The sequence below is a fragment of the Petromyzon marinus genome, chromosome 75, assembly GCF_048934315.1.
Source record: "Petromyzon marinus isolate PM22_M1 ecotype Great Lakes invasive population chromosome 75, UKy_Petmar_22M1.pri1.0, whole genome shotgun sequence".
Taxonomy (NCBI): domain Eukaryota; kingdom Metazoa; phylum Chordata; class Hyperoartia; order Petromyzontiformes; family Petromyzontidae; genus Petromyzon; species Petromyzon marinus.
Genome location: NC_133741.1, coordinates 6,867,362 through 6,879,366, shown reverse-complemented (window position 1 = coordinate 6,879,366; position 12,005 = coordinate 6,867,362).

Below are 12,005 nucleotides of genomic sequence, written 5' to 3'. Positions count from 1 at the left end.
CCTACACCACCTACACCATCACCTACACCATCACCTACACCACCTACACCATCACCTACACCACCTACACCACCTACACCTACACCATCACCTACACCTACACCACCACCTACACCACCTACACCACCTACACCACCTACACGGTGAAGTACATCCTGAGAAGCATCGCACAGGAGTAGACTAGACACCACCTACACCATCACCATCACCACCTACACCATCACCTACACCACCTACACCACCTACACCACTACCTACACCACCTACACCACCTACACCACCACCTACACCTACACCACCTACACCACCACCTACACCTACACCTACACCACCTACACCACCTACACCACCTACACCACCTACACCACCTACACCACCTACACCACCTACACCACTACCTACACCACCTACACCACCTACACCACCTCCACCACCTACACCATCTACACCATCTACACCACCTACACCTACACCACCTACACCACCTACACCACCTACACCACCTACACCACCTACACCTACACCACCTACACCACCTACACCACCTCCACCACCTACACCATCTACACCACCTACACCACCTACACCACCTACACCTACACCACCTACACCACCTACACCACCTCCACCACCTACACCATCACCACCTACACCATCACCACCTACACCATCACCACCTACACCATCACCGCCTGCACCACCGACACCACCTACACCACCACCTACACCACCTACACCACCTACACCATCACCACCTACACCATCACCACCTACACCACCTACACCACCTACACCACCACCTACACCACCTACACCACCTACACCACCTACACCATCACCACCTACACCACCTACACCACCTACACCACCTACACCACCTACACCACCACCTACACCACCTACACCTACACCACCTACACCTACACCACCTACACCACCACCTACACCACCTACACCACCTACACCACCTACACCACCTACACGGTGAAGTACATCCTGAGAAGCATCGCACAGGAGTAGACTAGACACCACCTACACCATCACCTACACCACCTACACCATCACCTACACCATCACCTACACCACCTACACCATCACCTACACCACCTACACCACCTACACCACCTACACCACCACCTACACCACCTACACCACCTACACCACCACCTACACCACCTACACCACCTACACCACCTACACCACCTACACCATCACCACCTACACCATCACCACCTACACCACCTACACCACCTACACCACCTACACCACCTACACCACCACCTACACCATCACCACCTACACCACCTACACCACCTACACGGTGAAGTACATCCTGAGAAGCATCGCACAGGAGTAGACTAGACACCACCTACACCATCACCTACACCACCTACACCATCACCTACACCATCACCTACACCACCTACACCATCACCTACACCACCTACACCACCTACACCTACACCATCACCTACACCTACACCACCACCTACACCACCTACACCACCTACACGGTGAAGTACATCCTGAGAAGCATCGCACAGGAGTAGACTAGACACCACCTACACCATCACCTACACCACCTACACCATCACCTACACCATCACCTACACCACCTACACCATCACCTACACCACCTACACCACCTACACCTACACCATCACCTACACCTACACCACCACCTACACCACCTACACCACCTACACCACCTACACGGTGAAGTACATCCTGAGAAGCATCGCACAGGAGTAGACTAGACACCACCTACACCATCACCATCACCACCTACACCATCACCTACACCACCTACACCACTACCTACACCACCTACACCACCTACACCACCACCTACACCTACACCACCTACACCACCACCTACACCTACACCTACACCACCTACACCACCTACACCACCTACACCACCTACACCACCTACACCACCTACACCACTACCTACACCACCTACACCACCTACACCACCTCCACCACCTACACCATCTACACCATCTACACCACCTACACCTACACCACCTACACCACCTACACCACCTACACCACCTACACCACCTACACCTACACCACCTACACCACCTACACCACCTCCACCACCTACACCATCTACACCATCTACACCACCTACACCTACACCACCTACACCACCTACACCACCTACACCACCACCTACACCACCTACACCACCTACACCACCTACACCTACACCACCTACACCACCTACACCACCTACACCATCTACACCACCTACACCTACACCACCTACACCACCTACACCACCTACACCACCTACACCACCTACACCACCTACACCATCTACACCACCTACACCTACACCACCTACACCACCTACACCACCTACACCACCTACACCACCTACACCTACACCACCTACACCTACACCACCTACACCACCACCTACACCACCTACACCACCTACACCACCTACACCACCTACACCACCACCTACACCATCACCATCACCTACACCTACACCTACACCACCTACACCACCTACACCACCTACACCTACACCACCTACACCATCACCTACACCACCTACACCACCACCTACACCACCTACACCACCTACACCACCTACACCACCTACACCATCACCTACACCACCTACACCACCACCTACACCACCTACACCACCTACACCACCTACACCACCTACACCACCTCCACCACCTACACCATCTACACCACCTACACCTACACCACCTACACCACCTACACCACCTACACCACCTACACCTACACCACCTACACCACCTACACCACCTCCACCACCTACACCATCTACACCATCTACACCACCTACACCTACACCACCTACACCACCTACACCACCTACACCATCTACACCACCACCTACACCACCTACACCACCTACACCACCTACACCACCTACACCATCTACACCACCTACACCTACACCACCTACACCACCTACACCACCTACACCACCTACACCACCTACACCTACACCACCTACACCTACACCTACACCACCTACACCACCACCTACACCACCTACACCACCTACACCACCTACACCACCACCTACACCATCACCATCACCTACACCTACACCACCTACACCACCTACACCACCTACACCTACACCACCTACACCTACACCACCTACACCACCTACACCACCTACACCACCTACACCACCACCTACACCATCACCATCACCTACACCTACACCACCTACACCACCTACACCACCTACACCACCTACACCACCACCTACACCATCACCTACACCACCTACACCACCTACACCACCTACACCATCACCTACACCACCACCTACACCACCTACACCATCACCTACACCTACACCTACACCACCTACACCACCTACACCACCACCTACACCACCACCTACACCATCACCTACACCTACACCTACACCACCTACACCACCTACACCACCTACACCTACACCACCTACACCACCTACACCTACACCATCACCACCTACACCACCTACACCACCTACACCACCTACACCATCACCTACACCACCTACACCACCTACACCACCTACACCACCTACACCACCTACACCTACACCACCTACACCACCTACACCACCTACACCACCTACACCTACACCACCTACACCACCTACACCACCTACACCACCTACACCACCTACACCTACACCACCTACACCACCTACACCACCTACACCACCTACACCACCTACACCACCACCTACACCACCTACACCATCTACACCACCTACACCACCTACACCACCACCATCACCACCTACACCACCACCTACACCATCACCTACACCACCTACACCACCTACACCACCACCTACACCACCTACACCACCACCTACACCACCTACACCACCTACACCACCACCTACACCACCTACACCACCACCTACACCACCTACACCACCTACACCATCACCACCTACACCACCTACACCACCTACACCACCTACACCACCTACACCACCTACACCATCACCACCTACACCACCTACACCACCTACACCACCACCTACACCACCTACACCACCTACACCACCACCTACACCACCTACACCACCTACACCACCTACACCATCACCTACACCACCTACACCACCTACACCACCTACACCACCTACACCATCACCTACACCTACACCACCTACACCACCTACACCATCACCTACACCTACACCACCTACACCACCTACACCACCTACACCACCTACACCATCACCACCTACACCACCTACACCATCACCTACACCACCTACACCACCTACACCATCACCTACACCACCTACACCATCACCACCTACACCATCACCACCTACACCATCACCACCTACACCATCACCGCCTGCACCACCGACACCACCTACACCACCACCTACACCACCTACACCACCTACACCATCACCACCTACACCATCACCACCTACACCACCTACACCACCTACACCACCACCTACACCACCTACACCACCTACACCACCTACACCATCACCACCTACACCACCTACACCACCTACACCACCTACACCACCTACACCACCACCTACACCACCTACACCACCTACACCACCTACACCATCACCGCCTACACCACCTACACCACCTACACCACCTACACCACCACCACCTACACCACCTACACCACCACCACCTACACCACCTACACCATCACCACCTACACCTACACCACCTACACCATCACCACCTACACCACCTACACCACCTACACCACCTACACCATCACCTACACCACCTACACCATCACCACCTACACCACCTACACCTACACCACCTACACCATCACCACCTACACCATCACCACCTACACCACCTACACCACCTACACCTACACCACCTACACCATCACCACCTACACCATCACCACCTACACCACCTACACCATCACCACCTACACCACCTACACCACCTACACCACCACCACCTACACCACCTACACCACCTACACCACCTCTACCGCCTACACCACCTACACCACCTACACCACCTACACCATCACCACCTACACCACCTACACCACCTACACCATCACCACCTACACCACCTACACCACCTACACCATCACCACCTACACCATCACCACCTACACCATCACCACCTACACCATCACCACTGACACCACCTACACCACCTACACCATCACCACCGACACCACCAACATTGACACCATCACCACCGACACCACCAACATTGACACCACCAACATTGACACCACTATCAACACCACTACCACCACCAACATTGACACCACTATCACCACCAACATTGACACAGCCATCAACACAACCACCACCAGCAATGACACCACCATCAACACCACTACCACCACCAACATTGACACAGCCATCAACACCACTACCACCACCAACATTGACACCATCAACACCATCACCACCACCAACATTGACACCTCCATCAACACCACTACCACCACCAACATTGACACCACCATCAACACCACTACCACCACCAACATTGACACCACCATCAACACCACTACCACCACCATCAACACCACTACCACCACCATCAACACCACTACCACCACCAACATTGACACAGCCATCAACACAACCACCACCAACAATGACACCACCATCAACACCATCACCACCACCAACATTGACACCTCCATCAACACCACTACCACCACCAACATTGACACCACCATCAACACCGCTACCACCACCAACATTGACACCACCATCAACACCACTACCACCACCATCAACACCACTACCACCACCATCAACACCACTACCACCACCAACATTGACACAGCCATCAACACAACCACCACCAACAATGACACCACCATCAACACCATCACCACCACCAACATTAACACCACCATCAACACCGCTACCACCACCAACATTGACACCACCATCAACACCACTACCACCACCAACATTGACACCACCATCAACACCACTACCACCACCAACATTGACACCACCATCAACACCACTACCACCACCAACATTGACACCACCATCAACACCACTACCACCGCCAACATTGACACCACCATCAACACCACTACCACCACCAACATTGACACCACCATCAACACCACTACCACCACCAACATTGACACCACCATCAACACCACTACCACCACCAACATTGACACCTCCATCAACACCGCTACCACCACCACCATCAACACCACTACCACCACCAACATTGACACAGCCATCAACCCACTACCACCACCAACATTGACACAGCCATCAACACCACTACCACCACCAACATTGACACCACCATCAACACCACTACCACCACCAACATTGACACCACCATCAACACCACTACCACCACCAACAATGGCACCGCCACCGACGATGACACCGCTGCCACCAACACCGCCACCACCACCGCCCCACCAACACCGCCACCACCAACACCAACACCGCCCCACCAACACCACCACCATCAACACCACCACCACCAACACCACCGCCACCAACACCACCACCCACGCCACCGCCACCACACAGGGTTATTGCCCCTGGCCATTGCCTCGGCCGTTGCCTAAAGCATTGCCAGGCTATTGGCCTGGACCCTGCCTAGGCAATTGCCTCAGCCTCAGACATTGCCTAGGCCATTGCCTAGGCCATTGCCTCGGCCATCGCCTAGGCAATCGCCTAGGCCATTGCCTCGGCCATCGCCTAGGCAATCGCCTAGGCCATTGCCTCGGCCATCGCCTAGGCAATCGCCTAGGCAATTGCCACAGCTGTTGCTCAGGCGATCCCCTAAGCTATTACCGTAGCTATTGCCGAGGCCATTGCCTTAGGCTATTGCCCTTGACTCTTGCCTAGGCTGTTGCCCTGGCTGGTGCCACGGCTATTTCTTTCACTTTCACCTTGGTTATTGCCAAGGAAAATTAACCTTGGCTATCGCCTTAAGCCTTTGCATTGGCAATTGCTCCGGCTATCGCCCCGGCTATTTCCCTGGCCGTCGCCTTGGCCATTGCCCTGACCATCACTTTGACCATTGCCCTGGAGATCACCTGCCTATTGCCCTGGCTATAAACTAGACCTTTGCCCTGGCTATAAACTAGACTTACCCTGGCTATAAACTAGGCTATAGCCCTGGCTATAAACTAGACCATTACCCTGGCTATAAACTAGACCATTACCCTGGCTATAAACTAGACCATTACCCTGGCTATAAACTAGACCATAGCCCTGGCTATAGTCTAGACCATTGCCCTGGCTATAAACTAGACCATTACCCTGGCTATAAACTAGACCATAGCCCTGGCTATAGTCTAGACCATTGCCCTGGCTATAAACTAGACCATTACCCTGGCTATAAGCTAGACCATAGCCCTGGCTATAGTCTAGACCATTACCCTGGCTATAAGCTAGACCATAGCCCTGGCTATAGTCTAGACCATTGCCCTGGCTATAAACTAGACCATTACCCTGGCTATAAACTAGACCATAGCCCTGGCTATAGTCTAGACCATTGCCCTGGCTATAAACTAGACCATTACCCTGGCTATAAACTAGACCATAGCCCTGGCTATAGTCTAGACCATTACCCTGGCTATAAACTAGACCATTACCCTGGCTATAAACTAGACCATAGCCCTGGCTATAGTCTAGACCATTGCCCTGGCTATAAACTAGACCATTACCCTGGCTATAAACTAGACCATTACCCTGGCTATAAACTAGACCATTACCCTGGCTATAAACTAGACCATTACCCTGGCTATAAACTAGACCATTACCCTGGCTATAAGCTAGACCAGAGCCCTGGCTATAAACTAGACCATTACCCTGGCTATAAACTAGACTATAACCCTGGCTATAAACTAGACTATAGCCCTGGCTATAAACTAGACCATTACCCTGGCTATAAACTAGACCATTACCCTGGCTATAAGCTAGACCATTACCCTGGCTATAAACTAGACCATTGCCCTGGCTATAAACTAGACCATTACCCTGGCTATAGTCTAGGCTATAAACTAGACTATAGTCTAGACTATAGTCTAGACTATAGTCTAGGCTATAAACTAGACTATAGTCTAGACTATAGTCTAGGCTATAAACTAGACTATAGTCTAGACTATAGTCTAGGCTATAAACTAGACTATAGTCTAGACTATAGTCTAGGCTATAAACTAGACTATAGTCTAGACTATAGTCTAGGCTATAAACTAGACTATAGTCTAGACTATAGTCTAGGCTATAAACTAGACTATAGTCTAGACTATAGTCTAGACTATAGTCTAGGCTATAAACTAGACTATGGTCTAGACTATAGTCTAGACTATAAACTAGACTATAGTCTAGACTATGGTCTAGACTATAGTCTAGACCACTGCCCTGTGGGGATCCCTGGGAGGGTGCTCCGTGTTATTTTACGTCTGTGTCGTCATCGTGGTCGTCGTCGTTTTTGTTGCCGCGAGGAGTTGCGAGCGGTTGCACCTTGGTTGCCGGCACTTGCAACCAGTTGCATGCGACCTATTGCGAGCAATTGCATGCAACCGGTTGCGACTCGGTCACGGTCATCACCCCCCCCCCCCCCCCGCGCTGCTCCGCATCGGTCGATTTGATCCCGAAGTTGGGAGTCGAGGGAGAGGGGGAGCGAGTGGTGAGCGGTGGTGGGGTGAGCGGTGGTGGGGTGAGTGGTGAGCGGTGAGAGCGGTGAGCGGTGGTGGGGAGAGTGGTGAGCGGTGGTGGGGTGAGCGAGCGGTGGTGGGGAGAGTGGTGAGCGGTGAGAGCGGTGAGCGGTGAGCGAGTGGTGAGAGGTGAGCGGTGAGCGAGCGGTGGTGGGGAGAGTGGTGAGCGGTGAGAGCGGTGAGCGGTGAGCGAGTGGTGAGAGGTGAGCGGTGAGCGAGCGGTGGTGGGGAGAGCGGTGGGCGGTCAGCGAGCGGTGAGCGAGCAATAAGCCGTGAGCGAGTGGTGGGCGGTGAGCGAGTGGTGAGTGAGCGGTGAGAGCGGTGAGCGAGTGGTGGGGAGAGCGATGAGCGGTGAGAGTGGTGAGTGAGCGGTGAGAGCGGTGAGCGAGTGGTGGGGAGAGCGATGAGCGGTGAGAGTGGTGAGCGAGCGGTGAGAGCGGTGAGCGAGTGGTGGGGAGAGCGATGAGCGGTGAGAGTGGTGAGCGAGCGGTGAGAGTGGTGAGCGAGTGGTGTGAGCGGTGAGCGGTGAGCGAGCGGTGAGAGTGGTGAGCGGTGAGCGAACGGTGAGCGGTGGGCGAGTGGTGGGCGGTGAGTGGTGAGCGAGTGGTGTGAGCGGTGAGAGCGGTGAGTGAGTGGTGAGTGGTGAGCGAGCGGTGGGCGGTGAGAGCGGTGTGAGCGGTGAGTGAGCGGTGAGAGCGGTGAGCGAGTGGTGAGCGAGTGGTGAGCGAGTGGTGGTGAGAGCGGTGAGAGCGGTGAGAGCGGTGAGTGAGCGGTGAGAGTGGTGAGAGCGGTGAGAGCGATGAGCAGTGAGAGTGGTGAGCGGTGAGCGAGTGGTGAGCGAGTGGTGGTGTGAGCGGTGAGAGCGGTGAGAGCGGTGAGTGGTGAGCGAGTGGTGTGAGTGGTGAGTGAGCGGTGAGTGAGCGGTGAGCGAGTGGTGGTGAGAGCGGTGAGAGCGGTGAGCGAGTGGTGAGCGAGTGGTGAGCGAGTGGTGGTGAGTGAGCGGTGAGTGAGCGGTGAGCGAGTGGTGGTGAGAGCGGTGAGAGCGGTGAGCGAGTGGTGAGCGAGTGGTGGTGAGTGAGCGGTGAGAGCGGTGAGAGTGGTGAGTGAGAGTGGTGGTGAGAGCGATGAGCGGTGAGAGTGGTGAGAGTGGTGAGTGAGAGTGGTGGTGAGAGCGATGAGCGGTGAGAGTGGTGAGCGAGTGGTGGTGTGAGCGGTGAGTGAGTGGTGAGTGAGCGGTGAGCGAGTGGTGGTGAGTGAGTGGTGAGCGAGTGGTGGTGAGAGCGTTTCGGTGCCGTGCCAGCGGAGACCCGTCCCAAACCTGTTCCTGGGGGAGTCCGCTCACAACCCACCACTCACCACCCACCACCCCCCTAGGTCGACTCAGCCTCAAATGAGTAGTACCCCGGTGCGGCGTGTGAACGTCGTCACCCGGGGGAGACAAAGGCGGCCGGGCGTGGTGTCAGCCACCCCCAGCACTTGCCCCCCCCCCCCCCCCCCCCCGCAGTCTGCCAAGGCCACGCGGGGGATCTTTGTCTTTGTGGTGAAACACGGGCGCCGAATTGGTAGTTGGTTTACCTACCGTGGTGGTGATGATGGTGGTGATGATGGTGATCCACATTCGCCGCCAGCGTCACCCGAACGCGGCCAACTGGCGAGGGTGGTCACGTGAACAGCACGTGGCCAATTCGTCACTAGTACAGCTGTAGTGTATAGTGTAGTGTATAGTGTAGTGTAGTATACTAGTACAGCACTAGTGTGTAGTGTATAGTGTAGTGTACTAGTACAGCACTAGTGTGTGGTGTAGTAGTATATAGTGTAGTGTGTAGTGTAGTAGTGTATAGTGTAGTGTAGTAGTGTAGTATACTAGTACATTACTAGTGTGTAGTGTATAGTGTAGTGTAGTAGTGTAGTATACTAGTACAGCACTAGTGTGTAGTGTATAGTGTAGTGTAGTAGTGTATAGTGTAGTAGTGTAGTATACTAGTACAGCACTAGTGTGTAGTGTATAGTGTAGTGTAGTAGTGTATAGTGTAGTGTAGTAGTGTAGTATACTAGTACAGCACTAGTGTGTAGTGTATAGTGTAGTGTAGTAGTGTAGTATACTAGTACAGCACTAGTGTGTAGTGTATAGTGTAGTGTGTAGTGTATAGTGTAGTGTAGTAGTGTAGTATACTAGTACAGCACTAGTGTGTAGTGTAGTGTATAGTGTAGTGTGTAGTGTAGTATACTAGTACAGCACTAGTGTATAGTGTAGTGTATAGTGTAGTATACTAGTACAGCACTAGTGTATAGTGTAGTGTATAGTGTAGTATACTAGTACAGCACTAGTGTAGTGTATAGTGTAGTGTATAGTGTAGTATACTAGTACAGCACTAGTGTGTAGTGTAGTAGTGTAGTATACTAGTACAGCACTAGTGTAGTGTATAGTGTAGTGTAGTAGTGTATAGTGTAGTGTAGTAGTGTAGTATACTAGTACAGCACTAGTGTATAGTGTAGTAGTGTATAGTGTAGTGTGTAGTGTATAGTGTAGTGTATAGTGTAGTAGTACAGCACTAGTGTATAGTGTAGTGTATAGTGTAGTGTAGTAGTGTATAGTGTAGTGTAGTAGTGTAGTATACTAGTACAGCACTAGTGTGTAGTGTATAGTGTAGTGTGTAGTGTAGTGTACTAGTACAGCACTAGTGTGTGGTGTATAGTGTAGTATACTAGTACAGCACTAGTGTGTAGTGTATAGTGTAGTGTGTAGTGTAGTGTACTAGTACAGCACTAGTGTGTGGTGTATAGTGTAGTATACTAGTACAGCACTAGTGTGTAGTGTAGTGTATAGTGTAGTATACTAGTACAGCACTAGTGTAGTGTATAGTGTAGTGTACTAGTACAGAACTAGTGTGTGGTGTATAGTGTAGTATACTAGTACAGCACTAGTGTGTAGTGTATAGTGTAGTATACTAGTACAGCACTAGTGTGTAGTGTAGTAGTGTATAGTGTAGTGTAGTAGTGTAGTATACTAGTACAGCACTAGTGTGTAGTGTGTAGTAGTGTATAGTGTAGTGTAGTATACTAGTACAGCACTAGTGTGTGGTGTAGTGTATAGTGTAGTGTATAGTGTAGTATATAGTGTAGTATAGTGTATAGCGTAGTATACTAGTACAGCACTAGTGTGTAGTGTAGTATATAGTGTAGTGTATGTTGTAGTGTAGTATACTAGTACAGCACTAGTGTGTAGTATATAGTGTAGTGTGTAGTGTAGTATACTAGTACAGCACTAGTGTAGTGTGTAGTGTAGCATATAGTGTAGTATACTA